The 23,800-nt window shown below is 46.8% G+C and overlaps 1 protein-coding gene across 20 annotated transcripts in view; it reads left to right on the top strand.

Annotated features, from left to right (window-relative positions):
- The window catches only part of MAP4 (microtubule associated protein 4), a 191,370-nt gene that overhangs the window by 10,014 nt on the left and 157,556 nt on the right, over positions 1–23,800 (top strand). The window contains exon 2 of one of the 20 annotated variants that reach the window (XM_075588163.1): positions 20,013–20,064. The exons of the other annotated variants lie outside the window; for them this stretch is intronic. The gene's annotated coding sequence lies outside the window, so the exon portion shown is untranslated. The remainder of the gene's footprint in view (positions 1–20,012; positions 20,065–23,800) is intronic. 20 annotated transcript variants of the gene reach the window in all.

The raw sequence follows: 23,800 nt of genomic DNA, 5'->3' as shown, positions 1-23,800 counted from the left end.
CGGGGCCCGCCCCCATTGGTGACATCATTGGCGTCGGTCGCGGAAAATCCAATTTTCACTGACGGCGACGGGTGACGTCATCGATTGTGTCGCCAGCATTATAAGCGCGGCCTAAGTCTCGCAGGGCGGGGATTTCTCTCCCCAATGTTGTATATGCATGGTGGGAATATTCCCATACTAGTTCATTGTTCCCCCTAGTTTTAACGTTGCGTACTTGCAGAAATACCTTTAAATGCAATGCAGACCCTGAAAAGTGAGGCCTCACAAAATACTATATTTGTTAAATGTTTTATATCTAAGTCTTCAATGTGCAGACATCCATTTCTGGCTTAACTTTTTTTATTTTTTTTATTCAAAAGAACCTGCAAATCTTTCTGCCGTGATAGCAGCCCTTTCAGTAGCAGAAGGGTTAGCAAAGTTTGACGGCTGTTCTACAAAAAGGCCTTATTCATGGATCTGCGTCGTGTTCTGCAGTGAGAGGTAGTAGGCAGCAGAATGGAAGCATTTGCAAACGAACCTTTTTAGTAATGACATTATCATTATGTCACAGGCCCAGGCACTCCAGAGGTGCGTCATCCCAAAATGCTTGTGTTCCGTGGGCTGAGAGCTGTTTGCACTAACAGAGTGGACGACCTGATCGAAGCGAAGCCCCCTCCACTAACGTTTGTCAGCAGTGTACGATAGCGGTCATGTGATCTCTTCTGAACCCATCTCATTACTGCAGATGCCGGAACTGATATAGTTAAATGCATTTGTTATGCACGTGTCCTTCTGCTTTTGGGTTATTCATTCCTTTTTATGACTTTACGGGTAGTTCTGAACACCAAGGAATGTAACTGCACTGTAAAATGCATTTTTATTAACTTTGCTTTCGGATGCCTGAATGAAAGCGTTTTAAAGAACTTCCATAAAAGTGTGTATGCTTGATAGCTGCAAGGATGCAGTCCTGTGTGCGACTGGGAACTAGTCATTTGCCACAAACACTGTCGATCTAAACACAGATCAAAGTCTCTGCTAAGCCAGTGGTTTTCAAGTTTTGTTGTTTAAGGAACCTTATTTATATTGTCAAATTCTGCGGAACCCCAAACCTCTCTAATAGCATGTCTCAGATCAGATGCATTGTGAGGGACCCCTCAGACCGTACAAAGGGTGGGCAAGTCGATGGGACCCGAGAGACTGAAAGTGGGCGTAAAGGGGACAATGACACGAGCGACAGAATGGGGAGAAGGTGGGGGTGGGAGAGGTTTGGGGTTTCCAAGAATTACACAATCTAATTCTGGAGTTCCTTACCCAAAAAAGGTTGCAAACCACTTACATATGTTAAGTCAAAATTACATTGTTGCGTTTTTCAGACCAGGGCGTAGCTATAGCCTGTGGGCCCGCACTCTTGGGTGTCTTGCTCAGGGCTGGCAGGGAGGGGGAGAGCGCAGGCAGAGGCTGGGGGCGCAGCTGAGGCAGATCTCTGTCCGCTCCTGCTATTCATGACATCAGGGCGAGGAGTTACTATGTGCTGCTGTGGGAAGGTATGCTGTGTGTTTGTGTCAATTTGCAGTATGTTGTCAGTTTGCTAGCAGAACAATCATGTCTAGGGCAATACAAAATGTGCAACATAATAGTGTCTGCTACTCTTAAGACACCAATCATGAAATGCACCAATAACAGCTCTGACCTTAAGGAGTATAGAGGTTTCACACAGGCTGGGATAAAAAAATGGTCAATTACAGATCCATGCTAAACAAACCAAAAAAATGCACAAAACAAATCAAATCCTGTGTCAATTTGCTGTGTGTGTCGAGGGGGGGTGGGGGGTGGAAGAGGGAGAGGAAAGGGGGTTGTGGTGGAGAAATACATGAGGGGGGGCTTGCAAGGCTGCCAACTTGCTGGGGGGGGGGGAGGAGGAGGAGGAACAGGGCAATGGAAACTCCTGAATCTACGGAATATGTTCACTCATAATGGGGCCCTGATTGTTTTTTGCCCGGGGGCTCGCACATGTCTAGCTACGCCGCTGTTTCAGACTGCAGTCAAAATTACTCTTTCAGATAAGTGAGCAGGTATTAATCTCTGTCAACTTAATCTATAGAGTAACCAGTAGCAATTTGTAGGGTAAATAGCCTGAAGGATGATCTGTGCAGGCTGTCGCCAGCAATCCTCTTTTGCTCTTTGCTAGTGGAAGTTCGGTTGTATGGAAGTCTGAGTTTGACAGCATGCTGTACCTACTGTCTTCAGTTCCATCTCTTTACCTCTGAGTCCATGGGCCCAGCATGTTTCTATTCTGTGAGTAAGTAGCTGAATATCAATTATTACACTTTCAAATTGGATCCGTTGTTACCTTCTATTCTCTCTGTAATTGTGATTTACCTTTTTTTTTTTTTTTCCCCCACTTTGGTCATTCAGCAGTATTGGTTCTATTTATTAGTTTGACAGTATGAACATGACTGGCATATCTCCTTGCAGCAGGAATGATTTTGCTGCCTAAAGATTGTAGTGCTTTTTTTCTTACCCACCTTTCAGAGATGTTACACGTGCTGTGACTGCGACATGCCAAATCACATCTGTCTCCTAAAATGGAGAATTCTAGAAATATTTGCAGAAAAGAAGTGTTACTTGGGTGTTACCACACACATAATATACAGAACACAATTTTAATGCTTATTCTGATCCTTGGTGTGCCATTAAGAGCTGTAATAGTGGATTATTGGATAGTATGTAGTACTTTGAAGTATTGTAAGATGGAAATCAATTGTAGAAATGTCCCGTGACAGCTATTTTCTAGTTGGATAGGATAGGTAGTATATGGTTCTGCTCTATCACAACATTCTGTGACTCTTGGGTTGAGAACCAGTCCTAAATCATGAGATTTTTGAATGACCTGTTTTGGTCTTGAAATGTAAAGCCGGCCGCCTTGGGACTAAGGCCAGGTCCCGCTTGCTACTGCAGCACCCGCTGTGGTGGACTCTGCAGGGACAAGAGCCGCCCCACAATTGGGCCGGGCTAGGCCCGGGCCACTGCGAGTGGGGGCCGCCGCGCTGCGCTGACAAACTGATGCTCAAGAGAATTGAGATCTGGACTCGCAACGGAGCGCTAGGCCACGCCCCCAGCAGTTCAGCCAATGAGGGCGAACCTGCCGGGTGACGTCACGGCTGCACGCGCTGGCAGATGTGCGTGCAGCGCAGGCAGCGGGGCTGTAGCCTTGGGCTTTGGCAACGCTGCCGCCGAGCGCGCTCATGCTTGAGCGGTGACGTCACCAACTTTCCAAGCTGTCCTGCTGACTTTTGCGGCGGCGTGTCATTGGCTGGATTGTGGCTCTGGCTGTGTACATTGACTGGTGCTGATTGGTTGCTGAAGGGTCATGTGACCCTTCGGCACGCTTGAAAATCAATTTTCTCTTATCTCCCCAAGCGCCTAGCTTTGCTGAGCGTGCGTATCGGCAGCGTGTCCTCAGCCTAAAGGGCCAACCCCATGCTGCAGGCCATCAAATGTTAGCTCATCAGCGCTTCCTTAGGCTTGGGACAAGAGCCGCCCTTCAATTGGTCCGGGCCCGCTGTGAGGGGCCGCCGCACTGCCAGCCAGGTTTTTCAGGCATACATGAAAATTGAGATTAGAACTAGCGATGGCGCGCTAGGCCACGCCTCCGGCGGTTCAGCCAATGAGGGTGAACCTGCTGGGTGACGTCATGGCCGCTCCCCCGTCATACCTCACTGCAGACCGGGGAGCTCTGCTGCACGCGCCTCCAGCCTCGCAGGCGCGCGGGCAGTGCAGACAGTGCGGCCGTAGCCTTAGGAAGACTCAATAAACCTAAAGCAACACTCCCCACTTTCTACCCCCCCCTATTTACATTTTGTAAATGTTTTACTGGATTGAAACTGGGTGTCCTCAATAGTTGAACCTATGCAATATGGAGTACCATTTTGTTTTTTTTTTAAAAGAAAAAAAATTGTAAGGTACTGATGCTCTAAAGCAGGGATATGTATATGTATATATAGAGTTAGACAAACTTATACATTTGCACGCCCCGGGCGAGTGGATTTAAGATCGTGGCGAGCTCCTATTGGCCCAAGCAGCACACGTTTGGTACTAGGTGGCGAGTAGATTTTTTGGTCATTTGTCGACCACTGTATGTATGTGTATATATAACAATCAATACATATTTTGGTTATTGGTGGCGTTTTTACTGTTATCACTGTTCTATTTAATTTTGTTATGTTTTTTCACTTCCTGGACTTGCTGGCTCAAGTGGGGAGGTTTATTTATTTATTTTTATTTTTTCCCCTATTGCGGCTCTTGTAGTTTGCTACCCGGTCTGTATCCCACGTGATCGGGTGTACCATCTGGGCGCGAATTCACTTCCTCTTTGAGCTTGTATCCAGGGAGTTGAATTTTGTTATTTCGTTGTTATGCCTCTATACTTCCTGATTTGCTACCTCTATCAGGGAGGTGTTTTTCCCCATTGTGGCTTCCGTAGTTTACTGTTTCCCACGTGATCGTCATTTTGGCGCGAATTCACCTCCTCATTGAGCTGGTATTTAGGGAGCATTTTTAGAACACGGGTCACTCTTTGACAAAGCGCCATGCAGACGTGAAACGCGTTGGAGGACCCTCTTTGTAGCGATGGCTACTATGCAACTTTGAATAAAGCATTTTTAATTTTCACTAGCTAGCCTCCAGCCCTTTCATTTTGCAGCAGTGCTCCATTTTTTTTCGGAAACCAGTCAGAAATTAATTAGCACGCACAATCCCAGCAAGCTGAAACGCCCACACCCACCTAATCTTGACTATATGTAATGCCACATAGAGTGCCACTGGGCTGTGGCAAGTGTATATAGCAAACGACAGGGGGTGCCCAGTGCTACATCCAAATGACAAAACATACATGGTAATAATTACAAGAAATAATGCTTCAGTACTAATAATAATGCTAATACTAATAATAATGTTTTTTTAGTTGGATATTTTGGCCAAAGCATCATAAGCCTACATACCAAATCGTCAAGATAAACCATAATACGTGCAGTGGCACTCTGTGACATTACATAAAGTCAAGATTAGGTGGGTGTGGGCGTTTGAGCTTGCTGGGTTTGTGTGTGCTAATTAATTTCTGACTGGAATCAGTTGTATGGAGGTTGTGGCACCTCCCCCAGAGCTCATGTCACCTCCCCCTTTTTTAATGGTGGATCTTCTTATTTTGCTGCAGGTATGGAATCTATTATGGTTCTTCCCCCTCATACAGACGTACAGGGAACAGAATGTAGTGTAGTGTATTTATTTATATATTAGCCTCTTGAAAAAGGAGTGACGAAACGTACGTCAATGCTTGCGTTTCCTGCCCTCACTCTCCTCTGAACACCATCTCCTGCATGCTCTTGCTCTAGCTCAATACATTTTGGTTATTCAGCAGCGTGTCCTGTTCTTTGCCTCCACGCTCCTCACGTTATTCGCGTCATCAGACGGCGACGACAAAGGCACGGGTCTCCAGGCTGTTCCTACTCGGGCTCCTAGTCATCATGCTCTGTACTAATTAAGGAGATTCTCCGTGGGAGCCAAGTATCCTCTGCACGGACTGCATCCCATTTCAATGTGAAGTTCAGATAGGACACTGATTGTGACGGGAGCTTTGTGACAGGCTGTAATTTACACACATAAATATATAAAAGATAATATATATTTATAACTGGGTCTGAACTGGGACGAGACTTAGATATGATAAAATATAGTTTATTCCTTGATAAAGGTGAACACACAAATGTACAAATAACAGGCAAAATATAGACACTTACTTAAAATGGAAATGATGAAGCAGTCATATCTGGACTGGCAGTTCATACAGCACTCTTCATAGTCATCAAGACACCAAAGACATGAAAGACCTCTGGAGGAGTGCATAGCGTTTCTCTCAGCAATCAAGATGGTATAGAACAGACTGAACACAGGATAAAGGGTTGACCACAGATTATATACCTTTTGTGGTCCTATCCTTAACCTTAAGTACAGGTGATTGGTTTTCAATTACCTCCAGCCACTCACTAACATGGGAACACATTTTGATCCATGCCCCCCTGCTAGTTGGGACATGCGCAGTAGCACTCTGGGGTCTCATTTCTATAACCCCTCCTCTATATCAGGAATGCCAGCCAGTCTACCAAACGGAATACCTGGCAGGAAATCCTTTGTTGTGAGGTGTGAACTGGAACACTTGAAGACTGCTCTGGTTTGAGTAGTCTCCACCCTCATGCAAACAGTGGAGGTGACAAAATCCTTTGAAACATACTCAAGTCCTAGACATTGGGTCGCCTTTCTGGCCATATGCTACCCTGGTATGCAAAGGAATTTCCTCTGGGTTTTACCCATACCTTGAAATACAGTATGTTGGATAAAACATGACCATATTAAAATATCTGGTTCCTTTGGGTGCAGCAGGTCCAAACTTCCCAGTTCTCAAAGCCAGAACTGGGACACCCTATGGTCCAATTTGCGACCTGCTACGACCTGGGAAACCGGAGATACACAAATACACTTAAAACCGTTTCACATTTTAATACACAAATCTCCGCTGTAAATTAAATCACGGTTTTTCACTAAATCCCCATTGAAAACAACGGGCTTCGCCGCCATAGACTTTCAATGGCAAACCGCTGCCGTTTGCGGCTATGGGAATCCCCGCCATAGACTTTCAACGGGGCGATGCCGCCGTTGAAGTCAATTGAGTTTTTCCACCGTAGCCGGTCAATGGGTTTTGGCCGCCATTGGAGTCTATGGGAAAAGTCCAGAACCTTCAAGGGGGTCCATACTCCGTTGGGTTGGCCCAAGCGGGTCAAGGATGGTTCTGAAGCGATGCCGGAGCAGTGGCTACAGATACCCCAAACCCTGATCCGCTGGGCCCTCCGGAACCGGAGCTATGGATTACCCATTTTCAGCTTTTCACACTTAGCCGTTTTCTTGAGCTGTTTCTGCCGCCGCCATTGGAACCTATGGCGCGGCCCGCTCTTCTCGGTTCGACCCTTATCGGGGGTCCAGGATACGGGGACCTGGTTGTGGTCGAGTGGGGGGAGGTCTAGGCACTAGGGACAGAAAGAATTTTATTCCTAGGTGCCCTAGAACTGTTTATTCCCACGCCACTTGTCGTTGAACTTGGCTAATCAGTGATCAAAGCTCTCCTATTGAAAATGTATCCGCTTTGCGGTTAAGCGGTTTGGACGGCAGCCAACTTGTTCCTGGAAAGCTCTTTCGAGGATTTCTCCATTGAAGTCAATGAACATTGACTTTCAATGGGAAACCGCGGCTCCTCTCCCTCTCGGTCGCCATCTGCTGGTCTTCTCAGGAAACAGGACCCAAACAGCAAGATTCACCATTAGATAGCATTGAGCCCTAATGGCGGCCTATGGGAACCTGCAAAATGGTGCCTGAAAAGGCGGGAAAGTTACACAAAGGGCTATAATCACTATACCACTATTAACCCTTGTGCTCCTGGATGGATCCCAGTGTGTGTGTGTGATGCAGACACTGATTAACAATAAAACAGGGGAACAGTGGAATATACATTTTCAGGTTATGACAAGGGTTAAATCACACGTCTGGGCCTCAGCCCAGTTAACCTCTTGTCTCCCTGGTGAGGTTAGTGTGGCCAATTGGGGTGTATTCCCCTTTAATCCCGGTCCAAATCCTCCCCATTGTCACACTGATTTTTGCACTGCTGTACTGTGTGTGTGTGTCTTGAGCTCTACAACTGTGTGTGTGTCTTGAGCTCTACGACTGTGTGTGTGTCTTGAGCTCTACGACTGTGTGTGTGTGTGTGTGTGTGTGTCTTGAGCTCTACGACCGATTGCCCAGAAGTATGAAATGGTGTGGTTTATTATTTATTTAATATTATATAAGATTAGTCATTTTGTGTTGAATGAATGTTAGATTCTTATCCGTGTATAATTTTTAGATTTGGAAGTGTAATATCCGTTGCATGACTGACAGTCTAATCTGTTTCCCTAGTACATGCAGCAGATGGTATCCTATTTTATGTGAACATACCATGGCAAATATACTCTTCCTGCTTTACACATTTTTATATACGGTTTTATTTCTTCAGTGTTTGAATGCACGTCTTCTGTTAAATCTGTGTTGAGTATTTTGCCATGTTTTAAATTGACTTTTTTTGGGAATTTCCTAGTAATTCTGTATTATTCACAGTTGAAAACCAATTTTCAGGGTGTTTTAGATCACACAAATTTAGTCTTAATAAGTTGATCTTCCCCCTTTTTTGTGGGGCCCACACAAATTCTAGCTTGATCATAAGAAATATATTTGGACTCTTACCTCGGCCGGGATTGTTCCTAAGAAAATAATGATTTCGCAGGGACGCCTCCCGTTTAGAATTTAGACGTGTAGCCATCTGAGAAATTGGCAATATTTTAAAGATTTGGATTAACCAGGCACCATTAATCTAGATGAGCAAAGTGTGCATTTTAGGGATATAGCAGAAACACAGCCAGAGGTTCAGTACACGCATGTGTAATGTTCCTGTATCCCTGGACAGTATAGAGAAGGGCATGTGTAATGTTCCTGTATCCCAGGACGGTATAGAGAAGGGCATGTGTAATGTTCCTGTATCCCAGGACAGTATAGAGAAGGGCATGTGTCATGTTCCTGTATCCCAGGACTGTATAGAGAAGGGAATGTGTAATGTTCCTGTATCCCAGGACAGTATAGAGAAGGGCATGTGTCATGTTCCTGTATCCCAGGAAGGTATAGAGAAGGGCATGTGTCATGTTCCTGTATCCCAGGAAGGTATAGAGAAGGGCATGTGTCATGTTCCTGTATCCCAGGAAGGTATAGAGAAGGACATGTGTAATGTTCCTGTATCCCAGGAGAGTATAGAGAAGGGCATGTGTAATGTTCCTGTATACATAGACAGAGGATGAGACACGCACTCAATATCAATGGTAACAGAGGTGGGGTACTTAGCTGTCGGTGCGCTGGTCCTGGGGAGCTCCTGTAGTCCCAAATGTTCCAGTACAAAGAAGAAGCAGGCACACGGTCTTACAAAAGGAGGTTTAATAGGCCATAAAGTCCAACGTTTTGGCAGTCAAATACTGCCTTTCTCAAGGTGAAGGCTACCAAACACAAGAAAACAGTCAAAATATATACCAGCCCCCTGATACTCACCCCTCCCCGCTCTGCCACATAACCAGGATGTTGACGCCCACCTGATGACGTCAGAGCGACCATATGGCGCCCCCTAGTGACGTCCGACATCTAGGTCTAAATCCCTGGCAATACAGCATAGAGCTGTCTTGGAGGACTGCAGCCACAGCCACACCTCTCCCCAGACTGAACACTCCCCCATGATGACGTCAGCGTGACCCGGCTGTCAGGGGGGAGGGAGGAGGGGGGGGCGTGCACCAATCAAGACTGTACTCACAGGGCTGGACAAAGATGTATCCGTCGCCATGGGATCAGTGTCAGAGCAGGGAGGAGTGAGACACTCCTACAAATCACCCTGAAAGTGTAAATAAACCACACAACAAAATATTAATAAAGCATATGTGCACAAATCTAATACAGCAATATACTATTAAAAACATGTGACTGTATACTGCTGATGACATCAGTATAATCCTGCAAAGTTACAGTGAAATGCCACATAAGAATATGCGTTACATCAGTATTTAGAATATACTAGTGTTAATACATATTAAACCTCCTTTTGAGTAAGACCGTGTGCCTGCTTCTTCTTCTTTGTAATGTTCCTGTATCCCAGGAGAGTATAGAGAAGGGGTATTGTTTTTACAGGCTGACAAATGTCGGGCCCTAGTTATCCAGAACAGGGAAGCAGATGGGGGGGCCTATTGGCAGTAGAATGTTGTGTAGATTGCATGGGAGAATGTTGTGTAGTTTGCATGGGAGAATGTTGTGTAGTTTGCATGGGAGAATGTTGTGTAGATTGCATGGGAGAATGTTGTGGGCCAGGAGGCCTGTTGACAGAATATTCCAGTAATCCAGACTGGAGAGGATCAGGGCATGCAGTAGATTGAATTGAAACGGCAAATCTTGGCAATGTCACGGAGGAAGTGACACTTTTTAGCCATATCTGTAAGATTTTATTAGTACGTTCCCAACACGTCTTCCTACGCCTGCAAAGCGCTAGTGATGGGTTATATTGTGGTTATGGCTGACAGTGTTGTGTATTAACCACATGGAAAAACTGCATTGTTTTGTGTTGCATTTCTCCTGCCCTTCACTGCCACTATTTTTGCAGGGCCACAAGTGCTCCGTTGCTCTTTCTGTTGCATAGCTGCAGTGGAAGGGAACCATCTACTCATCCTGCAGTAGTTTCAGAAGTCCAGACTGTCGCATGCGTTGGGAACCGAGGAGGTCCATGTCTGCTTGTGATCTCCTCTCAGAGCTGGGGTCACGATCGCCCTTAAAAATCATGAGGATAGAGAGCACCCGATGTTGGGGCAAAGTCTTGTCATCTCCTACTTAAAAGTCTGCTTTTCCGAACTTTCCGAACTTTCCGTACATGTAACGCAGACCGGCACTGCACGGGCCCATGAGATGTTCAGTGAAGGTCGTGATTTTACTAGTATTCTAGAGGGCGATGGAGACTGAAGGGGAGGAGGTTCCACTTCTATACATGATATTGATATTGTGACCACGTATTTGTTACCCCCAACTGATCGTGTTCACAATCCCAGAAGTCGGGTGCCGCTCAGATGCTGCTGGACTTCAGCCAGCGAAAGGCTTGGGGATATCACATAGAGGAAGCAAACTAAAGTACCAATTGGGGAAAATGCAGAACTCGCAGGTCTCCAGAGTAGAAAATGCAGCAAGTAACAGTTCTCTAATTTACTGCAGCCCAACAGTTTGTGGGAGAGAATAGTTTGATGCAGTTTCACTTCTGAGTTGGAGAGAATACTGGCAAATAAGTTTTTGTGTTTTTTTGTTTTTTGTGTATTTTGTGCTTGTATTTCCGATCTGATCACCTGTACAGTACCACACCCTGACTTTAGTAAAGGATGCAAGCGTGGAATGTAGCCTTCATGCTCGAGTAGCTACGAAGAGAGAGTTGTGATCATAGCCTTGAAACCCAATATGTGGTTACAAGTTCTAGCAAAGTTCTCATGCACCTGAATGCTCTCCTAATCTCTAGTGATTTACTAGAAAGCTGCTGGTAAACTAAGGCGTGTAATATAGTGCGCGTGCACGCGTCAATTAGAATTGGCTGTGTCCAGGCCTGGCGTTCTAAACTCCAGCCGTGAGCGGTGGTGCGGCAGATCACAGCAAATACATGAGAATTTATATTTACGTGCTGCTGCCGCGCCGCATGACGCTGCCAAGCCAATCGCTGCGCGGCTATCGCTGACTTCTCTAGCCACGCCCCCTAGCCACGCACGCCACCGCTTACAACATATAAACGAAACACGCACAAAACCGGGCGCCGCATGCACACAAGCGCCTACTATATAACTAGCCTAAGAGTCGCACTTTAATTGCCTTTCATTGTAGCCATGTACTAGTTTTGTCCCCTTTGCAGATCTGACAACATATGCCTTAGTGCAGCATTCCCCCCCACCCCCCATCCCAAACCAGAACATACTTTCCTATTACAAGTTCGGTCTAATACTGTAGTGTGCTGAATAGAGATGGGTATTTATTATAGGGGGTTCCAAGTGTTTGTGCTAAAGATGTTACCCAACTTGGCAACTATCCCAAAGTTAGGGTGGTGTTCAAAAGCAGTTTATGTATTGTTTTAAACATGGGAAACTACTGGGTAATTTCACAACTATGTGTTGTTGGGATGGGGGATAAAGCTAATTCTATGCAAAATAAATTTGTACAGACCTAAGCCAGGTTAACTGTCAATAAAAGGGTCAATATTTTATCAAGGGCACAATGTAATGAAATAAATGCAAGAATATTTCACCCAAACCCAGTGGCAAGAAAGCACTGCAAGGTAAGTTGTCACTAAAGGTTTTTGTGTAACATATTCATAAATATAACCTGTGTTAAGAGTCCACCTTGCTGCTGGGTTTGGGTGATGTATTCTTGTGTTCATATATATTATACAGTACATACAATTAATTTTTGTTATGGCAATAGGTGTAGGAAGAGATCCCGGTACAAAAGCTGCATTACTTGCTGACATGTTCCCATTTATAATGTAAAGTATGTTTATGCATTCTCGCACTATATGCCATGGTTTAGTTTTCCCCTCACGCAGACCAGTACTAAACACGAACAAGATTCCACTTCAGTGTGAAGTAGAAACGTCCCTTTTACTCTGGCTGATCATTTATTAACTAATCTTAAAGTGCAGAAATGCTGATTGTCCCACAGCCTGTGATTTTTCTCAGGTGCTTTAAAAAAGCGATACAAGCGGCAGTTAAAACAAATGTAAAAAATATATATATATTTGCAGCCTTTGATTACCTTTATTGAAAACTAATTATCTAAGCTGCCGATCGATTAGTTCTCCCGTAATCGATCAGCAAAGCTCCTGGTTCACTATATGGCTGCCTTTCCGTTTCAAATCAATTCTTCAGTCAGTGTAACTCAGCAGCTATAATGTATTCTTATATTACGAAGGTAACATTGTCTATTGTTTGTTGCTGACTGCTGGGAATATTGGGAACACATTATCGCACACAGGAAAGTGTTGCAAAGATCTGGCATTTCTTGGGAGTGTTAAAACCTGCTATACAGATCAAACGATTCTCATTATATCAACTCATTAAAAATGGCATTAAGCGTTGAATAATAAAAAAAAAAGTAAGTATTTAATACTACAAAACTGATTTATTTAAGAAAACACGACATAAGGATTGATTGTTCCTTTTATGGCCTAAACACTGATCTCTTGCCTTTTCTGGATTTATTCTACCGTTTGTGTATTGTACTGTATTCCTGAAACTTTGACTTTCTTGTCGGTATTGTCGTCCACCTGTACTGGAAGGCTGTTCCATAATTCACTACTGCTTAAATTGCTCATGTTTCCACTGTACTCTTAGCTTCTTGGTCACAAGACATTTGGTCCATGTGACAGAACGGTCCCTTTGCTGCAATGATTATTTCACTGCTGCTTGACTATTTCTTGTCAGATTTCTAGGCGATTTCTCTAGTCCTAGTCACATTTGCCAGGAAACAAGAAGGGTAGATTAGGGGACCAGCTGACCTGATTGCTTCCATGTGTTCAAGAAATGTAAACACTAGACAGCCTGTGTTTCTAGAAGACCGGATATACATTGGGCAGCCATTTAATAAACATAGGTGACTTATTCTGGAAAAGGCAGTGCTACAGCCCTATTCATAATGCCCGAGTAATCTGTTGGAATCCAATATGGAAGAAAAAAAATTCTTAATTTTTTAAAAGGATTTAAGCAAAACCTAATTTCTCAAAGTATTGCCGTTTTTCCCCTTTAATGAAAAGATTACGTTTTTGCGCAGTCGCTGTTAATATCCGTGTAAAGCCAGGGTATTAGCGCTGAATTATCTGGATTTATTGTTGCCTGTGGCAAACGGCAGAAAAGAAATACATTTGTGAGGTTAAGCCCAGTTTTGGTATTCCGATGGTATTCTAGTATCCGTTATTCCTATTTTTGCAGTGTACGGAGGGGGATGAAGTCACTCCTCATATCCGAGGATTGTGCAATGCTGAAACTATTTTTCCCAAACAAAAGCGGTCTGACACTAAAGTCTTTGGCTGTGCGGTAATGTGCAGCTTTGCTGAGCAAAGAGCTGTTCTTTTGTGCTTTTGAAATGTGACTTAATCAATGCTATGGAAACGGTCTTCACCAAATGGATCGCTCTTACCAGTTAAGCGATCTGCTATACACTTGGCTGGAAAGATGCATTTGTATCTCCCTGTCCAGCAGGCATTTCTCGGACACGCACGACCAGGTGAGGCTGCTCAAAAATGTTCTTGGGGTGGAACCTCATTGTTGCTTGATATCCCTGTGCACTTTCTGAAGTAGACTAAAGAGGAGCTCAGCTACTATTGGGCCAGAAGATGATTCATTTTGACCCATGTCCCTTAAACAAGTGCTGGTACTGCTTGGCAGACCCAAACCGGTGTTAACGCCCATTGACTTGAAGGGTTGTCCACACTGGAACGGTTACACTAACCTGCACCGGGACTTGATGAATCCTAGCAGCACTCCATGCCCGGATCAGTCAGAGAATACAGAACGGGGAGGTATTGCAGCCCCTGTGGGGAACGGGGGCGGATGTGAAGGAAGTCTGTATTTCTCCAGATTGAGATATACATAGCAAAAGCAGAAATTGTAAAATAATGAAAGGACATAATACAAAAATCTTCATTCTCAAACTATATTGCAGAGGCTTAAATACTGTAGTGAAGATGTGAACTGTTAAATAAAATACTTAATTAAATAATCCACGGGAATAAACCTAATGTCCTGGACTGCTGTGCATAGCAATTCTTTGCTTTGTCCATATGCTCCCATGCATCTGACTAAATTGTAAAGACTATTTACGGGTCTGGCAAGGGAAGAATGTACGCTGGTAATTGTTAGTCCCTTTAATATTTGGTTCCAACCATGCATTATATAAGTTATGATGGGCAAAAGTGACAAACCCTCAACCATACAGCAAATAAAAATCGCACGTGTGAGCACATTCACATGTCTCAGACAGGTCTACAGCCCTGATTTTCCCCATTATCTCCTAGCATACAGTGCTTCAACTGCAGCCAGGGATTCTGGGAAATGACATGCAAAGTTTTGGTTCCAATTCCTTTAAGATATACAGAATGTGGAATTTGGTGTACTATACAGGGCACACAGTACGTACGGTTGATTGCTTTGCATTGTCCTGTTGCAATATTTTATGATCTTGTATTTGCCAAAGCACAGGTCACATCCCCAGTGCCACGGTACTATAAACAATTACAGTAATGTCTAAAAAAAAAAAAAGAAATGTAAACCACTTCCCGTATCAAACTTTCGGCCGTCAGTACCACATACTCGCAGATGTTTGATAAAATACATTTACATAATTTGGCATTTACTTTGCTTATTTGTGGTACTTGACGTGCATTTGCACTACCGGTTTCTAAAGTTATGGGAGCTGTGATATATAGTTTGAAAATAAATAAGGTTTGTAGAGCTGGAATGTAACTAGCAAAATTATTTGTATGTGTTTTTGCAGTGTATATATCACCAGATAATCTGAAACCGCGTTGGCCTAGAAGTATTTTACATTTCCTATCCCACGAGGTTTTTCAGTGGTCTTAGACCTGGGAATCAGGCCAAATATTCCATACACCCAGCCCAGCATGTCCATTATCCTAGAATGATCATACTTCCCCTTGCTTGGTGTGAGTAATGTGCTAGCTTACTTTGTCTTGAATATAGTCACTTATGCAACACAAAACAGAATGGTCTTTCTTTTCTTTTAGACCATCTGTTCAGCTTGTCCTGATATAAAAATCACATTTTTGTCTTTTGGAAATTAGTATTTGTGTTTTTTCAAAATGAAGTATAAAGGCCATAAAGCTTTTGAATGCAAAGTTGACGAGTTTTTTCTCTTTGTAGTTGCTGTAAAGCTGATTAATGGGCGACTTAAGGTGGGTGGCTGTGGGAAGAGCATGTGCAGCAGGACTCCCTGGAGTCTGATCTGCAGGTATCGTCCCAATGGACGTAAACTTCTTCAGAATAGGATCTGGAAAAGGAAGTTTCCAACAGGTGGATCCCAGGCTTCCACTTTGTATGTGTTTTATTTATATAGTGCCAGCTATGTATGCAGTGCTTTTACTGCATAGAGGTAAATAATGTACATTACAATGGGAATAAAGGTAACAGGTAAATAAGGCGAAAGGGGACCCTGCCCCAAAGAGCTTACAATCAAAGGGTTATGTTGTGAGGCTTACAGACGCATTAGGCGTGCAGACAAGGGAGGTCACGTGCATGTGGCGTTGGAAGCATCTCATTAAATGTTTTACACCTCTGCTATTAAGAGGTGAATTTTCAGGTGGGGTTTGGAGGTGGCAAGTGAAGGTAGTTGATACTTTATGAATATTGAGTGGACGGAATGTTCCTTAGGCGGTCTAGGACATTTGGTTGCGACTGTTTTGCCGCAGGAAGCTGCCTCCACGTCACCGCCAAAGTACCTTAACTTAAAACCCCTTAAATTAACCCCCTACCCGGGTACTCGCACGCGGCCGGTCTCTCCGGGTACTCGCACGCGGCCGGTCTCTCCGGGTACTCGCACGCGGCCGGTCTCTCCGGGTACTCGCACGCGGCCGGTCTCTCCGGGTACTCGCACGCGGCCGGTCTCTCCGGGTACTCGCACGCGCCCGGTCTCTCCGGGTACTCGCACGCGGCCGGTCTCTCCGGGTACTCGCACGCGGCCGGTCTCTCCGGGTACTCGCACGCGGCCGGTCTCTCCGGGTACTCGCACGCGGCCGGTCTCTCCGGGTACTCGCACGCGGCCGGTCTCTCCGGGTACTCGCACGCGGCCGGTCTCTCCGGGTACTCGCACGCGGCCGGTCTCTCCGGGTACTCGCACGCGGCCGGTCTCTCCGGGTACTCGCACGCGGCCGGTCTCTCCGGGTACTCGCACGCGGCCGGTCTCTCCGGGTACTCGCACGCGGCCGGTCTCTCCGGGTACTCGCACGCGGCCGGTCTCTCCGGGTACTCGCACGCGGCCGGTCTCTCCGGGTACTCGCACGCGGCCGGTCTCTCCGGGTACTCGCACGCGGCCGGTCTCTCCGGGTACTCGCACGCGGCCGGTCTCTCCGGGTACTCGCACGCGGCCGGTCTCTCCGGGTACTCGCACGCGGCCGGTCTCTCCGGGTACTCGCACGCGGCCGGTCTCTCCGGGTACTCGCACGCGGCCGGTCTCTCCGGGTACTCGCACGCGGCCGGTCTCTCCGGGTACTCGCACGCGGCCGGTCTCTCCGGGTACTCGCACGCGGCCGGTCTCTCCGGGTACTCGCACGCGGCCGGTCTCTCCGGGTACTCGCACGCGGCCGGTCTCTCCGGGTACTCGCACGCGGCCGGTCTCTCCGGGTACTCGCACGCGGCCGGTCTCTCCGGGTACTCGCACGTAAATGATCTTGTGCGTACATGGGAATCTACTTTCTCCCCAAGCGGAAATGTAATGTGTAAGAAGTGGGTAATGTTGAATGCAGTTTTCTGGGCCATTGTTTCCTGCTGCTGCCAGTGTGGGGAACGCGATGCTGCAGGTCGTATTGAATTCTTATGTTTGCAGCGGCTTTAGCTGAGACCTGATCCTGCCCATCGCATTACTTTGTGCTTATTACCTTATTTCTGTCCCTGCTAGTGACGGACACTCTCTTATTAGCAGGTAGTGATGCACGGCTACCAAGGTTTGGGGAATAATTACCAGTTTGCCAAGTAGTTTCCACCAAATGAAAATGCCACCTCTGAGCACATTCACATGTCTCAGACAGGTCTGCAGCCCTGGCTTTCCCCATTATCTCTTAGGCCGTGCTTATGGCGACTGAAGGTGCACACTGTGCGTGCGAACGCCGCGTCCGGGCGCACTATTTTTGCACAGATTTCCAAAAATGTTCTCCCTGCGCGACGGTCGCGTGAGCGGTTCAGCCAATGGGGCGAGAACCGCTCAAGTGATGCCACGCCTCCGTCGCCTACAGTACAGGTTTCGCGCACGAGTGATGTCACGGTCCCGCGCGCACTGCTGGCTCTACTATAAACGCGATCTTAGCATGCAATGCTTCCATAGCAGCCAGGGGTTCTGGGTAATGAAATGCAAATGAGCAGTGTCACTTTTTGCTTCATATCCATTCTGACAGGGATTCCTATAAACGTATTACACAGCTTTGCAGCACAAAGTTGGTGGTTGCTGTTCCAAATGCGAGTTTGTGCTATTTGGGAAACGGTGGCATTTTAATAGATAACTACCGTTGTATGACTCATTCACTCGCCTGACTTACATTAATATAGATGGGCCCGTGTGAAGTATGTTGCTTTGTTAGGACGATTTGCAAGTATCTATTCCTCCCGGTCTATGTTTAATGCTGTGTGATTAGGGCCAAAGGTCCCAGAATTGGGAACATTAGTTGTGACTAAGATGAACTTCTGCAGGCTTGCATGTGCCAAAATAGGATCATTGTATTTGCATGGGACGTTAGGCAGATGTACATAACCCAGAGAGAGTAATGTACTGAGGGGGCAGCCTTACCATACGTTCATCCTGGCAGGAGATTAACAGGTTGCTGTTCCGTGTTTCTATCACTCGCTGTGTGCTCACCACTTCCTGTCCAGTGACGTCACTGAACCCTGATTAGACTTTTCACAAACAAGTTTTGGAAGCAAATAATTGTAGCTTTTCAGTACATGCAATATCATCAAGAATTTCCTAGATACTCTATTTGAATATTCTGCCTGGATATGGATTTTGATGTAAACTTTTTTTTTTTTGGACTGCACTTTAATATGACACTAGCAGATACCTCTGCTGGAATATTCTGTAGCAGACCTAACCCTTTTAATAGGAGTTATATTGTTGCACAAAGACGCAAACACAGCTCTGATTTGATCGTTTTAATGCAGCACTACCTGCCTGACTTTCTTTTCACTTAAGTGCATTGTACCCAGCCACAGGTTGTACCGGCCTTAGGCTAAGGCCCCGGTAACTCAGCTGCAACTCGCGCCCGCGAGATTGGCGGCGCGTGCAGCCGATTACCTGGTCTGCAGGAAGAGAGACCGGGGGGGCGTGGCGGGGGCGCGGCCATGACGTCACCCGGCAGGTTCGCCCTCATTGGCTGAACCGCCGGGGGGCGTGCCGTATCGCTCGACGCGAGTCCTGCTCTCAATTCTATTGAGAGCAGGAGCAGCTCTCGCCTCAGCGCTGCGGCCCCCCCCTCGCAGCGGCCCGGCGCCATTGAGGGGAGGGCTCTCGTCCGTGCAGCGTCCGCCACAGCGGACGCTGTAGTAGGCAGCGGGGTCAAGCCCTTAGGCCGGCGGCATGGTGCAGGGAGGAGCGCTGGGCAGCGCTGACGCTCATGCCCTCCTGCTCAAGCAGGAGATTTTTCTTGTCCCTGCATGAGCGTCAGCGAGCGCGCTTGTGTGCCGGGTGGGAGGCTTTCGGGAGGCGGGGCTAGCGCGTCACGGACTGCCATTGGCTTCTGCCCGGCCCTGCGCTTCCCTCAGCGGGAAAACTAAAATTGGCTTGTCGGCTGAAGTTCCGCACGCCTGCGGAAGCGCAGTCTAAAGCCGCGCTGATAGGGATAAGGTTTCCCCTCAGCGCGCCTCAGCACGGTCTTTTTGACCATGTCCGAGGCCTTAGGCAAGCACTAATAAGGAAACACCCCCCCATCCCCCAAAACGTTATTTCTTCCCCCTAGGTAGTAAGCAGGGGGTCTCTGGTACTGAATCGCATTCATTTCGGCTCCGGGAACCCCATGCTTCCTGAGATACGCCTTTTGGGTTGGGGCCGGTATCTCTTAGGTTTAGCGGTCCCATCACATGGGCTAATAGGAAGCCGTGGCGTCATGGTTGACTCCCTATTGGCCCATGTGATCGGGAGCTGTGTGCCATGAGACATGCCGCCCCTAGGCGGTGCCATACCTAAGGAATGCCTAGGGACAGGCCTGCCCGGCAGCGAGCACTCTGCAGCGGAATCGTGCTATTTTCAGGTTTGGGGGCCCCTTGTTCCCGAGATACTTACCAGGGCAGTAACTGGTGGTGTTGTTCCTTGGAGGGTATAAAAGCTGTCAAATCTAACGGCCTGAGCCAATAGGAAGCCACCGTGTCATTTGTTGCAGCTTCCTATTGGACAGCCATTTAAATTCCTTCCATGAGCAACTACAGTGACGACAATGGTAAGTACCTTGTGAAGCCGCTGGGAATACTGCGGGTTTGCATGCGGTGCCTCACTCCTGTATAAAACATGGAGAAGTCTGGCAGTGCTGCTGCTTTAAGAAAATGCTTCATTAGGAAAATGTGGAGCTTGGTTCAGGGCTTGGGGAACAATCCTACATTTAATGGCTTTCTGATGTCCTGTTTTTCTTTCCCTTTCAGGTGAAACGGTTATTGGTAACCAAGTTTAAATAAAGGGACACCTGCTGATAAGGTATGATCATGTATACCAAGGGAGCTCAACTCAGTCCTCAAGCCCCCTAACAGGTCAGGTATTCAGGATATCCCAGCTTCAGGACAGGTGGCTCAGTCGAAGACTGTCACTTGTGCTGATGCAGGGATATCCTGAATACCAGGCCTGATGGTGGCCCTCATTCCTAAATATGTGAGCACAAGGCTTTCAATTCCAATATTGACATTTTCATTGCAAATGTGACCCTCTGATTCATCTGAGATATGCCCCATGTCAACCTTCCTGCAATGACAAACCGATTGAAACCCTTTCGGATCTGACAAATGGTTTATAGCGGGCTGTCAAACTCTCAAGCCGACGGGGGAGCTGGGACATGAGTTCTGTGCCTAGTGACTGCGGGGGCCCGGTGAGCACTGGGCCAGGCCACCGCCTCCCCTGCTGGTGCATGCCCCTCCATACCTGATATGATCATGTATACCAGGGGTGTTCAATTCCAGTCATAGTGTCTTCTCCCCCCCCCCCAGTCAGATTTTCATGATATCCCTGCTTTAGCACAGGTGGCTCTTCGACTGTGCCTCTGAGCCACCTGTGCTGAAGCAGAGATATCCTGAAAACCTGACCTGTTGGTGGGAGGGGTGGGGCAGGGGGCATGAGGACTGGAGACGCGCACCCCTAATGTGCATGGATGAGACCTGTCTTTGTTGGCAAATTATAACATGTATTTAAAGGAAACCTTCAACCTCTAAACATGATCTGTCTGAAGTGTCCCACAAACCTCCCAGTGACCCAAATCCCTAGAGATTTAGTGCGTGCGTTTGTCCCCCTGCAGTTTTGGCCACTATTAATTCACCTTGTTTGCTCTGGGGTCCTTGGCTCACACAATATTAACGTACGAGGCAATGTGGATTGAGGACTATTGAAGAGTTTTAATTTGTAGAAGGCAGATTAGCTCATCTGGCTCTAACTGGAGAGTGAAATACTTTCTTTTTTCCACCCGTATTGGCGACTACCTCAATATAATTCCGCTTTGAACTGTAGTGGGTCAGGATAGTTTGCCATACATAACACTTGTGAATCTTGGATAGCCCCTTCACCATGACAGATTTACCGAACTAGATAGTGTTTCTCTTTACAGTATTGTATGGACATATGAGGATGTAAAATAAATACAATTTGCCAACTGCTATTCAATTCCAGTCTCTGAATGTGAGCAGAAATTCAATTCACCCACAACAATACAAAAGAAAAAAATGTGTAATTGCATTTAGTTTATGGGTAATTAGAATATAAATGATATTTCAATAATAACCGTGCGTGTTTGCTCTGGATCACTGCTGTAACTTGGTTACCTTTTGAGAGGCTTTGTGTGTCCCAGACCCGTCTAGAGAATGCAGGCTGCTGACTCAGCCTCTGGCTGGCGGCCATGATCTGCAAGACAAACCATTTTAGGAAGCAAGGCTTTCCTTTTTGGAAAAAGTTTTGTTATAAAACAGGAAATGGGGTTGTCTTGGTTAGTGTGTAGCATGTGGGATTTTTCACAAATATATAAAAAAAATTAATACATTAGTATGAATAGGTCTCAAATCTGGGAACACGGGTATTTGCTGCTAATCTCTTGGTCCGTGGTTTGGAGTTTGTGTATAAATTCGCAGCGAAAGTGCATGTGGCATATGATATTCTCTGTTAGTACTAAAAAATAAGTTACCACACCATAAAAATGTGAAGGAAACCGAATATTGTAGTTTCCATCAGTGTTTATGGAGTAGGGGTTACACGGTGAGGCACAGGGATGGTTTATGGAGTAGGGGTTACACGGTGAGGCACAGGGCTGGTTTATGGAGTAGGGGTTACATGTTGAGGCACAGGGATGGTTTATGGAGTAGGGGTTACATGTTGAGGCACAGGGATGGTTTATGGAGTAGGGGTTACATGTTGAGGCACAGGGATGGTTTATGGAGTAGGGGTTACACGGTGAGGCACAGGGATGGGTTATGGAGTAGGGGTTACATGTTGAGGCACAGGGATGGTTTATGGAGTAGGGGTTACACGGTGAGGCACAGGGATGGTTTATGGAGTAGGGGTTACACGGTGAGGCACAGGGATGGTTTATGGAGTAGGGGTTACACGGTGAGGCACAGGGATGGTTTATGGAGTAGGGGTTACACGGTGAGGCACAGGGATGGTTTATGGAGTAGGGGTTACACGGTGAGGCACAGGGATGGTTTATGGAGTAGGGGTTACACGGTGAGGCACAGGGATGGGTTATGGAGTAGGGGTTACACGGTGAGGCACAGGGATGGGTTATGGAGTAGGGGTTACACGGTGAGGCACAGGGATGGGTTATGGAGTAGGGGTTACACGGTGAGGCACAGGGATGGGTTATGGAGTAGGGGTTACACGGTGAGGCACAGGGATGGGTTATGGAGTAGGGGTTACATGGTGAGGCACAGGGATGGGTTATGGAGTAGCAGTTACACGGTGAGGCACAGGGATGGTTTATGGAGTAGGGGTTACACGGTGAGGAACAGGGCTGGTTTATAGAGTAGGGGTTACATGTTGAGACACAGGGATGGTTTATGGAGTAGGGGTTACATGTTGAGGCACAGGGATGGTTTATGGAGTAGGGGTTACATGTTGAGACACAGGGATGGTTTATGGAGTAGGGGTTACATGTTGAGGCACAGGGATGGTTTATGGAGTAGGTTACATGTTGAGGCACAGGGATGGGTTATGGAGTAAGGGTTACACGGTGAGGCACAGGGATGGGTTATGGAGTAGGGGTTACACGGTGAGGCACAGGGATGGGTTATGGAGTAGGGGTTACACGGTGAGACACAGGGATGGTTTATGGAGTAGGGGTTACATGTTGAGGCACAGGGATGGTTTATGGAGTAGGGGTTACACGGTGAGGCACAGGGATGGTTTATGGAGTAGGGGTTACACGGTGAGGCACGGATGGTTTATGGAGTAGGGGTTACACGGTGAGGCACAGGGATGGTTTATGGAGTAGGGGTTACATGTTGAGGCACAGGGATGGTTTATGGAGTAGGGGTTACATGTTGAGGCACAGGGATGGTTTATGGAGTAGGGGGTCACATGTTGAGACACAGGGATGGTTTATGGAGTAGGGGTTACATGTTGAGTCACAGGGATGGTTTATGGAGTAGGGGTTACACGGTGAGGCACAGGGATGGTTTATGGAGTAGGGGTTACACGGTGAGGCACAGGGATGGTTTATGGAGTAGGGGTTACACGGTGAGACACAGGGATGGTTTATGGAGTAGGGGTTACACGGTGAGGCACAGGGATGGGTTATGGAGTAGGGGTTACACGGTGAGGCACAGGGATGGGTTATGGAGTAGGGGTTACACGGTGAGGCACAGGGAGGGGTTATGGAGTAGGGGTTACACGGTGAGGCACAGGGATGGGTTATGGAGTAGGGGTTACACGGTGAGGCACAGGGATGGGTTATGGAGTAGGGGTTACACGGTGAGACACAGGGATGTTTGGGGGGATTTTGCATATGTAAATGTGCTAGCTTTTGTCATGAATATGGTCATTTATGCACAGAAAATAGAATGCTTTTGCTTTAGACCAGGGTGTCTCACTCGGTCCTCAAGGGTCACCAACAGCCCAGCTTTTATGGATTTCCCTGCTTGTCAAAGACTGAGCCACCTGTGCTGAAGCGGGGATATCCATAAAAGCTGGCCTGTTGGTGGCCCTTGGACTGTTTGCAACCCCCTGCTTTAGACAATCT

Source organism: Ascaphus truei, chromosome 2, assembly GCF_040206685.1.
Source record: "Ascaphus truei isolate aAscTru1 chromosome 2, aAscTru1.hap1, whole genome shotgun sequence".
Taxonomy (NCBI): domain Eukaryota; kingdom Metazoa; phylum Chordata; class Amphibia; order Anura; family Ascaphidae; genus Ascaphus; species Ascaphus truei.
The sequence above is the reverse complement of the archived record's forward strand: the minus strand, read 5'-3'. Positions and strand labels throughout refer to the sequence as shown.